This window comes from Xenopus laevis, chromosome 1L (genome assembly GCF_017654675.1).
Source record: "Xenopus laevis strain J_2021 chromosome 1L, Xenopus_laevis_v10.1, whole genome shotgun sequence".
Classification (NCBI taxonomy): domain Eukaryota; kingdom Metazoa; phylum Chordata; class Amphibia; order Anura; family Pipidae; genus Xenopus; species Xenopus laevis.
The window spans coordinates 160,824,963-160,841,086 of record NC_054371.1 but is presented as its reverse complement, the minus strand read 5'-3'; the positions used below and the strand labels follow the sequence as shown (position 1 = coordinate 160,841,086).

The window sequence follows — 16,124 nt, the reverse complement described above, 5'->3', positions numbered from 1 at the left end:
CTTGAACTGTGTTAACCACTTAAGTATTGTAAAGTGTAACTGATCTCTGTGTGTCATAGTGATGATAATTATTTTTCTGGGATAATCACAAGTATTGAATATTCATGTGTGTAGCATGGAGCACCACATGGATGGAGTAGAGTATATAAAATCCAATACATTATTCTTCCACTAAAAATCAATACAAAAGATTGCCAAAAATGTACAAGAACCATTACGATTGAAGTGTTTCGTAGCCCTCCAGCCACTTTCTCCATTTTATCATCAGCTTTTTGATGCTATCTGGAGCAGTTTTGCATGTGCAGCACACAGTGAGTTTATTACCGGGGTGCTCCCTAGAGACATTTGCTTTATAATCACAAGTATTAACTGTTTGGTGTATTTAGAACTTTTTACTACAAAGTAGTTTTGACCACTATCCATAGTGAAGCTCTATATAAGGAGGGGGCTATGGATTTACAAGATGTACCCCAAACAAGAGCCACTGCCCAGTTTGAGATGCAGGAGGGGAACCAAGAAAGGACTTGGTCCCAGGACCATAATGAACCAGTTAAACTAAGTATAAATACATTTTGAAGAAAAAGCATTTAGATAATACAAGATGGTCATTTCAAGATGACCATAGGGACATGTTAAAGTGAATCTTTATTCTTATTTTCCTAATATATTAGGGGACAGATTTATCAAGGGTCGAATTTCGAAGTGCAAAAAACTTTGTAATTCGACCATCGAATAGGCTAGCTCGACATTCGATTTTTAAGATCGTACTACGATCGTACCACGATCGTACTTGGAATAGAATGATTCAAACGATTTAATTGTACGATCGTAAGATTTCACTTCAACTTCAAAAAACTTGTTATGTAATATGTTCTAGGAGGTCCCCATAGGCTAACATAGCAATTCGGCAGGTTTAAGGTGGCGAAGTGTCGAAGTCGAAGTTTTTTTAAAGAGACAGTACTTCGATTATCGAATGGTCGAATAGCCAAAGCATTTTCACTTCAAAGTCGAATTTGGCCTATTCGATGTACCCAAAAATTACTTCAAAATTCGAAGTTTTTCAATTCGAATATTCACTTCGAATTCACTTCGACCCTTAGTAAATGTGCCCATGGGTGTATGTATTGTGAGGACATTTTACAGAAACCTAAAACACACAAAAAAAAACAAGAATGAAGCACATTGTTCCATCTTTTCATGCAAGGTTGTAGGAGACAGTGAGTGGGACAGTGACAATATGCTTAGTGCATTAGAAACTCTGCTTGTCTCAAAATGTTCTGCTCTTTGGGTATTTCAATGATTCTGATGAATTTACAAATTGTCCTTCTACATATCCTATATAATGTAGTATACACTGTATAATCTGGGTGCTCTTTCATATACCTTGCCACACTCCCATTTCCATGAGCAGAATGGATTGCACTGGAGATGCCCAGCAAACACCGTGATGCACAGTATATTGTAAATTCTAGAACAGCTCTATAGAGTAACACAATTTTAAGGGTTTAAAGTGTTCTTGTGATTAACATGCCATTGAATAAACATTATACTTAAAATAGTTGAAAATATTTTTGTATTGCTTTTCTTGTAAACATAACATAAACCCGATATTTTGTTTGTCATCTCAATTAAATGCTTTTCAGCTATTGATCATAACGGTATAAAACAGTATCCTGTTTTACATCCCACAGCAAATTACACCATAAAACTATACTGCCTCGTGTCCTCCTTCTGTAATCTACACAGTAAATACTCATACAAAAGCAATCTTAAGAAAAAAAATTAATTAAATAAGAACATTTAAGTTTAGGATTACATCAAACAATGTATTCAGGCAATTAACCCCAGTCTTATTAAGTTAAGTGGCAAAAGGTGCCAGCTAGGAAAGTATTATATCCCTATACTTTGACTAAGACATATACTTTACTAGTTTGCAATTTCATTGCCCATTATCCAAGTCTTTATTAAGAATGTATGACAAATTATCACCCACTCTTTGTTCTAAGGAGATAATAATAGCAGTACACAGTTAGAAATTGCTCACGTCATGAGCATAGAATGTAAATGGTTCTCGCCAAATTGGTTGTGCTCCTGGTTTTGTCCCTGCTCCTTAAAATGGAGGCAATTAACTAAAAAAAAGGAAAAGCAGGCAAAGCATAAAACTTAGAGCACAGATAAATGCCACCGAAGTAATGTTGCACCTCTCAATCATTCATCCTGTTGGCAATTGTATGTGAAATGTCAGCGAGTTTATGTTTTCCTTGTAAATTCCTGTTGTAAAACTGTCAAGCATTATAGAGGTGCCATTTTGTTTGCCTCTATTCCTGATATTCATCGTGGCTCATAATACAAGCAGGACATAATACCTGCACTGTCTACAAAGAAAAATGAATTGAATAATACCACCCTTAAGTTCTGCATGTTGAATTGATATATTTAAATTCACAAGTATCACCTCTACAGAATCTGGTCCAAATACTTTTGCACACACAAAACGAACATTTCAGAGTTCAGGCACAAAAAAGTTACTTTAAAGGCCAAGATGTGAATTTTAGTACATGATGATTTTGTTAAAAGAAATGTGCTTATTTACAAAGAAAGAAAAAATTATAATAACACCATATTAAGTGAACCTGTTGACCAAAAAACATATGGGATACACACAGTTGTCTAGAAGGTGAAACAATCAGCAATTAGCTTCTATAACCAGGTGCTAAATTAGGGCTAAATCTGCTGTACCTGAGGTTGGTAGAGAAATGGAGTTATTTAAATTCTCCTTGTATTTTTTACTGGCAAAAGGGCATTGTGTTTAATATCCCACAGAGAGCACTTAATCCCAGCTGTAATCAAGAGTTTGATTCACTATTTTTGGGAAAGCTAACTGTTAAAAACAAAATCATTTACTGTTCAGGTTTTGGGGTACACCTGACAAATAAGGGGTTGTGCTCAAGTCCTGTGGCTGCGGGGAAGGGGTCAGGGAGAACTTGTTTCCAGTTGTATCTATTAATTACCCCAACATGACCACAGGGAAGGCAATTTATTCTTCTAACATTGCTGATTAGACTCTTCTCCCCACTCAATGACACATGAGCGTGGTCATACAAAAACACTCCCAGCCCATTACTAAACAGGTGGTGATCTACTGGAGGGACATTCAATCAAATAAAAGTCAGGACATGCCTACTCACGCAGATAGAAGGGGCTTTGTTCAACAATATCTTTTACTAATTCATGGGTATGTTAAATTAACTTTAGTTTTTTTATATAATAAAAATTGACCCTCTAAAAGTCATTTTATTCAGCCCCTGTGTTCAGTTCCTCCGCTTCTTCTTGAGCAAAGTTCATGTGATAGTTGTTACCATGTACTTCCAGGTATCAATATCTTTGAACATAAAGTAGCATGCAGCCAGAGTGCAATATAGGTATTTAGGTGACTGTGGGGCTATTTAGCTTTAAAATGTATGTTTAGATGCATCCCCCATCTCCCTTGGGTCTGTGTTTTTAAGGGTACCAAGGGTATATACATGTATATACTTATATACTTTTACATTTTGGACCCCATTGGAACCTGTCATTACAGATACAATGAGGCCAACAACATTTATAGTCATATCAGTTTTATTTCATAACTTATTTTGGTGCTGCGTTTTTCTCTGTTTACATTAATACAGTTCAACCCTCACAAGCTGTTCAACACATTTAATTACATTGTTTGTAATGGAGAAGAAATGGTATATATTCTCATTGCATGGATTTTTAATAGACCCTCATGCGAAATTCAGTAAGTGGAAATGGCAGTTCACAGCTTTATTCATTATAATCTTCATCAGACTCAATAAATTGGCAGTAGAAATTGCAACGCACGTTTGTATTAATTATTGCAGTATAAGCTCATCCCGTGGGAGCCATTATCTAAAACATTGCCTTTTAAGCTGGCTTTTGGGTTTTATTTTTTTTTAATCCATTTTATAAAAAAAAGCACAGAGTAGTGATGATAAAACAACACAAAAAAAGCTGAAGAAAGGGAAAAAACACAAATGTTGTTAATGTGAACTCTGTTCCTCTGGGAGAGATTATCCAAAATGTTTAAAGCACAATCGTACTCTTGAAAGTCTTTAGCCTTCACTTCTTTTGATGATTAATGCATTTTTAAATCAATTAAAGTTTATTCAACCAGACAAAAGGGGCCAAGGGGTAAAAAGTTTACAACACCCATAATGTCCTGGTTTATAAATGTTATTAGCAATGCCACACATTATGCTGAGGTTATTTTTTTTTCTAACAAAACAGTAGAAAATGAATGTATTATTGATTCTATTCACCATAAGAATATTTGTAATGGATCACGTAATGGACATTTTTTTATTGTTTGATAAATAGGGGAGAATGTATAATTATTTTCTTTTTTCTTTCTTGCCAGTAGTTTCTATGAAGATGTTACCAGCTCATATTCCAGTTTGTTGCACTTATTTCCCAGGCTGACTGGCCTTTGCTATTCTTCCTTTTTTGTTACAATATCCTAACATGTAAAAAGTCAACAATACAGGAGGTGGGATCTGACTACATTTGGGATATGATGATAAGGGATGCAATTAAATTTGGTGTAACAGGAATAGCTCCCTAGGGTTTGTGCCTGGACAGATGAGATAAAGAATTGGCACTGTCTGGCTGTTTCTGGCAACCTACATTTTCATCTTGTGCCATGATCAGCCAACATAAGGAACTACAGGCAATACCAGCCAAATGCAATGTATTTATTTATATTGCAAGGCATCAATATGAAAAAGGGGCATAGTTAATATCAATGAATCCTTTAAGGTTACAGACCATAGATTGTATTCTCTGAAGCACTTCTGGGGGGCAGAAGCAGATCAATGGGTTTTACATACAATGACAAATTTCTGCTTTATTTCTCACCCATATGTAAAAATCAAAGGCTGTTGTTGCCACTTTTACCAAAGCCAATATTTAATGCTGCCACCTGTAATCTTGGGCATGGTGTCCCTCCTCCTGTTCCAACAACCCTCCTGTGTAACCTCCAGGTTAGTGACTCAGTCATGAACACACATGAATTCACTTCATTTAACACAAACACACACAAACTTTTTGGTGGAGAGACTTTTGCATATTCAAAGCACACAGTATATACACATACAGCATGCAATCTGACAAGTACACACACATATAAAGCATACTTTTGCCCTTAAAAGTGTTTATTGCATAGTTTGACTAGCATTAATTACATAATTAAATGTAGCTTATTGTGTTCATTTCTTTATTTTGTTTATAAAATGCATATCACTTGTGCAGTGAGACTAGTGGAACTGGGATTGTGACATTGGTCCCACTGTGTGATCAATTTCTTATTGCCTTAATTAATTGCAATTGTAATTATATGTACTCTATGCAAACAAAAGACCACTTGCATTCGTTTTTTATGATGTTTTGACTTTGTATATGGCAACTTTAAGCTTTAAGACAATTTCAGATATTTTACAAAAATGTAGTTTGGCATACAGACATACAGTATTTTGACATTTTCAGTTTCTCAGAATGTGAACTTTCTAAAAAATATATGCTTTATAACCCATAAACCCCAGACTGTGTGTTGTGTTTGCAAAAGCTGAAGTGTCACCATTTAAGATTTATATGCAAAAGGTACATTAACTGGTTTCTACATTCTTGATAGTTCAGTAATCCTATCCATATTAGGCATCAAGCCATTCTGAAGACCCCGGCAGCATTTTTTGGATGTTGTTACAATTGTACTTGCAGACATGATTAATAATCATATGTTTTGAGTCATAATGGCAACTTTTGGCATAAATGTTTATTTGAACATTGTTTTATGCATAATTGTACTTTAATTTTACATTCTGGGTATTCATAGTGTATATACATTCTTATAGCATTGCATATCCTTGCTGTATCATCACAATGTTGGCACTTTTAGTTGGCTTAAAAAACGGGATGATTGTTTTTCAAACCCAATTAGACAGGCAAAAATTCAAAAGTGTAAAGAACAAAACAGCAGGTCTCCTAGACTAAGGGACAAAAGTGCCTAGCAAATCTTGTGATGGAATAATGCACCATAATGATGGTAATTTTCAATCAGCCACAGTGCAGAAGACTGGCATGCACAATTACCTCTATAATAAGCTGTAGAAAAGGCAATACTATTAACAGCATTGTGAAGAAATATGTTAAAGACAATCTGCAGCTCCCTTGGGAGAAGACCAGATTCTGGGAAGTGAAAAAAATAATAGCAATAGCATTATTATGTTATTATCATAGTAATTCTCATATCTGCAGATATATGGACATAAAATTCATATTTATTTGGCCTGTGCTCCAATATATCTGTCATCTAAAAGTAAGTTACAGACGGAAAGGTGATTAAATTATATTAATGTTTTAACATTTACTTTCTATTCAACAAATTAACATTTTTCTTGAGTTACTATCGCACCTGCTTGGATATGTTTACGTTGCTATAATGAGACAGAAGCCTTCTCCAGCTGGTAGCCAAAAGTGAACAGAACTGTCAAACAGATGCCCCTCATATTTTTTAAATGTTCCAGTGCATTGCTCATTCTTACATACATTTGCCATGTATGATGTGAAGCAGGTCACCACCTCAGTGCCAGAAATAGGTGTAGGAAGAAGATACACGTGCCTATGGCGCCAAGGTGGAGGGGCACCAGGCACGTACTTCTTCTGATGCTTTCCTCTACCCCTTGTGTCCTCCACCTATGGCAGCAATTCTTATATCCTCGGCATGTGTGTTCTTCCACACATGCGTGCATCCTTGGTGCGTGTGCTCTTCCACTTATGCACATGGGTGCTTCTTCACGCACGGGGAGGGGGCGATGTAGTTGACTGCGTTGCAAGAGGTAACGTTCAGTAAAAAGTTAGTGAATTAGTTAGAGAATTTACGCCAGCTCCCGTTAGTAAATCGGCAAAGTGCCAAAATGACATCACGCTGGCAAATTTTCGCTAGCGTTAGCCACTTCGACCTTTAGTAAATTTCCCCCAGTAACATGGAGGACATAGAGATTTGGCATCAGAGAGAAAATTCCAAAAAGTTTTCAGAATACAAATGACTTTGATACCCTCTGTAATGGAATCAATAGACGGAAACCCTTTATAATTATTGACAATGCATAGGATTTTCAGATTATACTTGCCTAAATATATTCCAGTATATTGATATAATGTTATTAAGAGGATCTTACAAGTCTTTGCAGCTTTATTGAAATGCACTCCAAGGTATTCCGTTTCTTTACAGTTGAGTATTAATGAATTAATATGTTTTCTGTTCTTCTATTTTGGCATTAATAGGCTGCAGGCCTTTCTAACATAAAAAAGGGTTTTATCTTTCTGTAATGCAGGTTATATATCAGCCATTGATAGTAATTGCAGAGGTGAAATGCAGGCCTGTTAAGTATTCAAATGAAAGCTGTAAATCAATTACCACTGTCAAAATGAGCTACGGCGTATCTGAAGTATAATATTGCATTTTAATGTTTTAGCACCTGCCTTCATTTATCTTGCTGCATAATAACTTAATTAGGTTGCTAATTAGTGGTGGTGAAAAAAAAAAAAATTAAGTTGTTCACATGGGAATATTCAACTGAGATTCAAACATCTACAATATGAGTTCTGTTATAAGAAGTGGAAATAGTAGCAGTTAATTTAAATAATATATAGCTCTATTAATGACGTACGTTGAACAGATATAATTTTTAAATATTTTGCAAATTCCTGCTGGGTTATTAAGTTAACAGCTTTAATGGAATTTTCTTGCTAAATATGTATCTTGCCAGGCTTTTATGTTGGACATGCCTAGTGCTACAAATTAATCCCGAATGCTAAGATTTCTTAAACAATTGGATTATTTTTACTTAAGAGGATCAATAAGCAGAATATATTGTAGTTTGTGAAAGCAGAAATGAAAATAAAGGGTGTCTTATCTTAACTGTTTCTCAACTTTAAAGGGGTTGTTCACCTTTAAATGAATTGTTAGTATAATGTAGAGAGTGATATTCTAAGACTATTTGCAATTGGTTTTCATTTTTTATTGTTTGTGGTTTTTGAGTTATTTAGCTTTTTATTCAACAGCTCTCCGGTTTGAAATTTCTGCAATCTGGTTGCTAGTGTTCAAATTACCCTAGCAACGAGCATTGATTTGAATAAGAGACTGGAATATAAATAGGAAAGGGCCTAAAAAGAAAAATGAGTATTACATAAAAATACATTTGTAGCATTACAGAGCTTTTGTTTTTAGATGGGGTCAGTGAGCCCCATTTGAAAGCTGCAAAGAGCCAGAAGAAGAAGGCAAATAATGCAAAAACAATTAAAAAAAGAAAAAATGAAGGCCAATTGAAAGTTGCTTAGAATTAGCCATTCTATAACATACTAAGGGGCACATTTACTATGGGTCGAATATCGAAGGTTAATTAACCCTTGATATTCGACCATCGAAGTAAAATCCTTCAACTTCGAATATCAAAGTCGAAGGATTTACCGAATTTCGTTCGAATTCGATTTGAATGATTTTAATCCATCGATCGAACGATTTTCCTTCGATCACAAATTGCCTAGAAAGCCTATGGGGACCTCCCCATAGGCTAACATTGGTGCTCAGTAGGTTTTAGGTGGCGAAGTAGCTAGTCAAAGTTTTTTTTAAAGAGACAGTACTTTGACTATCGAATGGTCGAATAGTCAAAAAAATACTTCGAAATTCGAAGTATTTTTCATTTGAATCCTTCACTCGAGCTAAGTAAATGTGCCCCCACAAGTTAACTGAAAAGTGAACCACCCCTTTAAATCATATCAAAGATAAATATAAACTGCATAAGGTCATATAACATGAGGAACAAATTGTTTTTCATGTACATGTAATGTACAGTATATTTCCTCTAACATTTATAGGAAAGAATGTTAAAGCTGGTCTGTTCTTTAGCCAAGGTAGGTCACTGCCCATCGTACATTTCTCCTGCTATATAATTTGAAACATGGATTTTAGTGCTCTCTTTTTGCCAATTCAATTACATTTCTAAATTTGCTAGCACCCAGTTCAATTCTTTTGACAAATATACAGTATATTAATGCCGTCCTTTTTATAATGCCAACACTAGTGATGAGTAAATCTGTCCCGTTTTTGCTTTGCTGAAAAATGAGCTAAATGGCAAAAAATGACCAAAACGAAATGAAGTCAATAGGTGACCGGCGACTATTTTTTTACGGGCGCAATTGTTTTTGATCACTCCAAATGCATTAAAGTCAACGGGTGGTTTTTGTTGCAGCGACTTTTTTTTTTGTCTCAGTGACTTTTTTTTGTCTTGGTGACTTTAATGTTTAGACGAATCTAGCTCCAGCTTTGCAAAAATTTCACAAATGGTGAAATGCGAAATTTCTCTGCAAATTCATGCCTGGTGAAATAATTTGTTCATCACTAGCCAGTAGCCAACACTGGCTCGCATTCAGACAGACAGCATGTCAGAGGAGCACTGTAGTTTCAATGAAACTAACACTAACAGAACTCATTTCTTTTTTTTTTCAAAACCACGTACTGTGAATAAGTGCTTAATATTTAGCCCCTGTAGCCCCTGCATCCTGTTTATTACATTTATTTCTGCTTCTGAACCTGGACAATTACTTTACAAATAAGACATGAACTCAAGATAAGTGGATCTCCATTTGTTGGGTCCATAAACTCGCAATGTACTCAGCCAAGAGGTTTGTAGGAGTTGCAGATTTCTGGATGAGAAGCACATAAGAGTTTGCTTTGTCAAAGAGAAGTGTGGATTCTATCCAGAGATTCTTTTCTGTCTACATGTCACTGAGCAGCTATTATGTAATCATCAATCCGCAGTATCTGATTCTTTTGCTACTCTGCTGCCATTATCTTATCAACTCTCTATATATTCGCACCATCCAATTATTGTCTCATACATTTCCTGTTGCCTTTCTCCCTAGTTTTAATTTACACCTTCAGTTAACGCTTGTTTTGTTACTGGAAGTGTCTTTTTTTCATATAAGTGTGTCTGTGCCAAAACAATTCACTAAGGGGCAGCACATCCCATTGTTTGACATCAGTTCGGTGAATAGGGCTTGTGCTAAACATACTTTTAGTGAACTCACCACCGCCTACAGTGAGCTGAAGGTAGCTGCTGGACCAATCAGGGACATAGTCTATCTTTGATTTCATTGGTGCTGTGGGGATGGGAAGGAACAGGGCACAGGGATTATATGCAGGAGGAGACTGATAAATACTGATTTTTTATTCCACTACTAGTACTTCAGTGGCATGATATCTTTTTATTTAATTAAGAAACATAAGGGACACAAATTAATATGTAAATTGCATTTTGTTGATTCTCTGTAACACTAGAAAAATCCCAATATTATAATTGGGATTCTAAGTATGTGAACATGTATAGGTATTGATATATAGCAAAAACATAATTTGTGGTTTCATTCTAAACACAACAAAGGATAACATGCTGTTTTTTTATTATTTGAATCTTCAGTAACTAAAGTATACATACAGCAAATATTGATAATGTATTTCTGAGTGGAAAGCTGGCAACCAGTACATGTGAAGTCCCCAACCTTTTTGTTAACTGACTATACAGAAGGGACAAAATCAAATCTCTGTTTTTTTGTCTGAGGGAGAGAAAGATAAAAAGAATGGCTTCATAGCTGCTATCATATCACTCCCAGGTGGGCTATGCAGTACAGCTAAAACACATTGTTTAGCATTATACAATACAATAACATACTATTAGTGATTACATCAGTGTTTCTGAAACCTGTCTTCAGGGAACGCCACTTAAAAGGCCAGGATGTAGGGCACTATATTGTTGTTAGATAGAAATCTGATGCTTTGTGCTCAGGCATTAAACTACCTTTTTTAAGCATTAATATCCTCAAATCTGGATCTGGCAAAACTCTCCTAAAGGATAGTTTGTGAAATACTGTTTTTCAGACATTGCTTAAGGTAGTTCACTACAGTTCGCCAGAAGGAAGCTCAGCAGATATCTAGTATTAGAGTTTTTTGGTGGTATATTTATCAGTGTGTAAACTCTGAAAATCATGTAGACGTTAACATAAATTGTGGCGTTTTGCACAGCTGAATTGTGAAAAAATCTACTGTCAGCCTTTGATAAATACACTCCCAAGATGACATATCATTTTAAACACAGTTCTAAATGTTACTGTACGTCCATCAATAACTATATCTTCTGTCACAATCCAATACACAGTGCAGCCCTCTACATTGCCCTAAAGGTGTATAAGAGACTTTGGTATACAGATATGGGACCTGTTATCCAGAATGCTCAGTACCTGGGGTTTACCAGATAAGAGATTTTTCCGTAATTCGGATCTCCATCTTACCTCTTAATTTTAAATTTTTTTCCGTTTCATATTTTTTTTCAAGTTTTAACTTACGGGAAAAAAAAGCTCTTACAGTTATGGGATCTGTTATCCAGAATGCTCGGGACCTGAGATTTTAAGGATAACTGGTCTTCCAATAATTTATATCTCCATACCTTAAGGCTGGTAAATGTCATTTAAAGAGATACTGACATCAGAAAATAGCCTTTTTATTATCCATCTTAACATTGTCTCTTAATGCTATTTCTAATTTTGCCATAAAAATATTTGCCTGATGCTCTTATATTATCTTTCTTACTACCCTGTTCCTCTATGAAGGGGCTGCCATATTTGTGCAGCAGGAGTCCGTTAGCATTGGAAACCCTAATTGACAAGTTAAGAAGGGACAATCAGGTTGACAAAACAGTCAGGTTTAGGAACTTCAAATAACAATTACTTACAAAAGCAAAAATTACTTATCAGCAAAAAATGATCAACATGACCTATAGGCAACTTTTAATGTAGATTAGTATTTTCAAAAGAAAAGTTTTAGTGTCAGTATCACTTTGTCTACTAGAAAATCATTTAAATATTAAATAAACTCTGGTTTTGCTACAGAATAATTATATCTTATTTGGGATCGAGTACAAGGTACTGTTTTATTATTACAGAGAAAAAGGATAAAATGGAGTCTATGGGAGACTGTATTTATGTAATTCGGAGCTTTTTGAATAACAGGTTTCCAGATAAAGAATCCCATACCTGTTTTAGAAATTTCCCACAAATGCCCGCATTTGTATTTGTATACTGTAGTATCTGACAGTTCTACAGCTTTGATTAACATAAATCCATGATCACTCAGCCAACGATAAACTTGTATTTACCTACTGCCCTTGCCAACAGTAAACAAATTTATAATCCTGTTTTTAGCATGAAATTCTCAAAAGCCTAAACTAGTGGAAAGAATGGGTGTAGTGCAGAGGAAGATCCTTGGAAATATTAAGATGTAATTGTTGCTTTCTTATGTTAAGGCTCAAACTGAGGAACTGAAAAACAAGGATCTTGAAGGACATAAAAGAACAGTTGACAGACAGTGGCAGAGATGCTTTGAAGTGCAAATCCGCCAATGGAACAACCAGTTATTTGCATGCAAATGAAAAAGAAAAGCTGTATTATATCGTATTTTATTACTGATATTATAAGATTTTAATGCTCAATTTGTATGTTTGTCTTTGTTTTGCAATTGAGGAAGACTTTATGAAGTCCAAGTTGGTTATTATTAGTAACCAGCAGATGAGACACAATTTTATTAATTGGAGCAGTGCTGAAAATAATGAGATTTTCGTTGTGCGACTCTAGGCTATAAGGTTCCTTTCTTTTTTAATGGGAAGCATCGGTAGACTTTTAAAGTCGATATATACTGCAAGCAGATTTGGAGTTTTCGCTGAAATGAGATATCTATGATATCAGTCAATGCTTTGCAAGCACTGGAACAAGTAAAAATAGAGCTTTTATATTTTTTAGTACAATAAGACAAACAAGAATAAATAATGGTGGTAGGGTAACTAAGATATATGATTTTGCAATCTATATATTCTATGTATTCTGTATCCATTCTACATTCATAGCTTATTGGCAGCCACTTTCCACCCATACCTCACCTTTCCTCACTCATGCTAATGTAGGCAGTAATTCCCTGTGATTGCCTGAACCCTCACTCAATTCCAGGAAATAGAACAAAATGCCAGGGGTTGTAAAATCACCATCATTTTACAGGTGTTAGCACAATCATGCTTGACAGACGATATTTTTCACAATCTTCACACAGATTTTACAATCAAGCATTCACAAGGTAGGTCAGGTACAACATTTCAGCTGGTTAATTACAACCTATACAGTGTTCTCTCTCCCATCCTTTCCACCAGCCCCCAAAAGCACTCTAGGGAACCTGTCACCATGTTTCCTCTACATGGCTGAACCCACAACACCAGACTTGCCGGACACTCTAATGGGTCCCAACATTTCCTTGGTCTTGCTAAATATTTCCAGAGACTACACTACCCTGGCCATTCACATTGTCACCCTACTTGCCAGGGCAACAGCAGGGAAGCTACTCCTACTCACTCCTGGGGCCATTAGCTGACCGTTTTCACTAACCTGAATTATCTCATTGTTTTAAAGTTCTATAGCCCTCTTCTGCTACTGCATGAGATCTAGCACACATTTAGTTGTGTGTGACGCTAAAGGAGCAGGGCAGCCATCAGGGGGGACAGGGGTGAGAGTTGTAGGGGGCCCGAGGGTAAGGGGGGCCCGGCCACGCAGCACTTTCTTGATTAGCCGGGCCCCCCTGCTTTCTGAGAGCTGCTGACTTCGGGAAGGCAGGGCGGGAGCACAAGGGGAGGTATCTTCTGTCCATTACTTCCCCTTATTGGTCACTAAGTTTAAGTCCCGGTTGAACTTCTCTGATCCGCAATACACATACACAGTGGAACGGTTGATGTGTTTATTTGGCAGGACCTTTAAATTGCAGTGATACAGGTAGCCTGCCAGCCAAATAACACAGCTAATGATCTCTGAACTGCTGAAGGGAATCCCCACTTATGTGGCAGTTGCTTCAAAGTCCTGAGAAGGACTCTCTTTGGTTTTCCGTGCCCTGAGAAGAGCATGCTTTGCTCTTCAGAGCCCTGACAAGGACCCACTTTCCTTCCGCACCCTAAAGAGAGCACGCTTTTTCTGCCACTGGGGTTCCCTGCTAAGTTTTCACAAACACAAACTCTGGGAGTACGTACACTGTACTTGTAGTCTGCTGATTCTATATCCCAGCAGCACTTCCTTTACTCCCAGCAGCACTTTCTCTCTCCCTCTTCCTTCCTGTCAGCTCACAGAGGGCTTCCCCCTGCTAGCACAGAATCAACACAGAAGAGAGACAAGTGTACACAGCTCTCCTACAGTTCTATAACACACCTGTCCTATGCTAGCTAAACCTTCCTTGCTCACTCTGGGCTGACATGGTTCTTCTTCACAGGTGCTCTCTGGTGGAGATTCCTCCCGTGATACATACCTGGCTTTGTGTCCTGCCTCCTTTTATACCCTTCTAGTCCCATCCTTTTAGAACTTCCCATGTGTTTCAAGTTTTTTCTATCTCCTTCTCTTGGCCAAACACTATTATTACAACTAACATCTACTTAACTCAATACTACTATCAAGTGGCAGAAACTAGTTGTTATTTTCCCACAATAACTTTGGTGAACCCCTTTCACCCCCTTACATGCTTGTCTTTCTTCAACTACTTTATACTCAATTCCCCCTCTGCCTTTGTTAGCAGCTAATGAAAATCTTAAAATAAATAAAAATAAAACTTAACATGGATTGATAAATTTGCCTCTATGGTTCCTTAATAGGATTAGGATGGAGTTACACTAGTTTCGGGGAATGCCCCAATGTGGCTTTGCCTACAGTTGTGTTTACTGGGGTATTATATCTTGCAAAAAAAGTTGTGCTAAATTCACTAAAAATCTACATAACTGATAAACTCAGTGCAACTTCGGAAAAAATGGAATGAGAATTCTGAGGGACAGTTAAGCAAGCAAAACATAAAAAAAACTAACAATTTTATATATTTTGGATCATTGGAAATTGTCCTTCAAAGGAAAGGTTGAAAGTGAATTGTGTCAAGAAGGGCTTGGGGTATAAACAGTATGGGGCAAATTCACTAAGATTTGTAGTTGCACCAGCGTCCGCTTCGCCGCACTTCGCCAGGCCGATTTCCGCCAGCGATACGCAAATTCACTAAAATCCGAAGTTGCACTGAGTTTATCAGTTATGTAGATTTTTAGTGAATTTAGCACAACTTTTTTTGCAAGATATAATACCCCAGTAAACACAACTGTAGGCAAAGCCACATTGGGGCATTCCCCGAAACTAGTGTAACTCCATCCTAATCCTATTAAGGAACCATAGAGGCAAATTTATCAATCCATGTTAAGTTTTATTTTTATTTATTTTAAGATTTTCATTAGCTGCTAACAAAGGCAGAGGGGGAATTGAGTATAAAGTAGTTGAAGAAAGACAAGCATGTAAGGGGGTGAAAGGGGTTCACCAAAGTTATTGTGGGAAAATAACAACTAGTTTCTGCCACTTGATAATAGTATTGAGTTAAGTAGATGTTAGTTGTAATAATAGTGTTTGGCCAAGAGAAGGAGATAGAAAAAACTTGAAACACATGGGAAGTTCTAAAAGGATGGGACTAGAAGGGTATAAAAGGAGGCAGGACACAAAGCCAGGTATGTATCACGGGAGGAATCTCCACCAGAGAGCACCTGTGAAGAAGAACCATGTCAGCCCAGAGTGAGCAAGGAAGGTTTAGCTAGCATAGGACAGGTGTGTTATAGAACTGTAGGAGAGCTGTGTACACTTGTCTCTCTTCTGTGTTGATTCTGTGCTAGCAGGGGGAGGCCCTCTGTGAGCTGACAGGAAGGAAGAGGGAGAGAGAAAGTGCTGCTGGGAGTAAAGGAAGTGCTGCTGGGATATAGAATCAGCAGACTACAAGTACAGTGTACGTACTCCCAGAGTTTGTGTTTGTGAAAACTTAGCAGGGAACCCCAGTGGCTGTATCAATTCTATATTGAGAAAAGTAAAGATTTCAATCATACGCTGTATTCTGTTACCCTACAGGCCTACTCTGATCCCTGACATCATTCTAACTGAAATCATTATTACGCAGCCACATTAAACCCAAGTAC

General features: G+C 36.8%; 1 protein-coding gene across 1 annotated transcript in view; it reads right to left on the bottom strand.

Annotated features, from left to right (window-relative positions):
* Positions 1-16,124, bottom strand: part of sez6l.L (seizure related 6 homolog-like L homeolog) — a 210,807-nt gene that overhangs the window by 76,759 nt on the left and 117,924 nt on the right. The window lies entirely within an intron of this gene.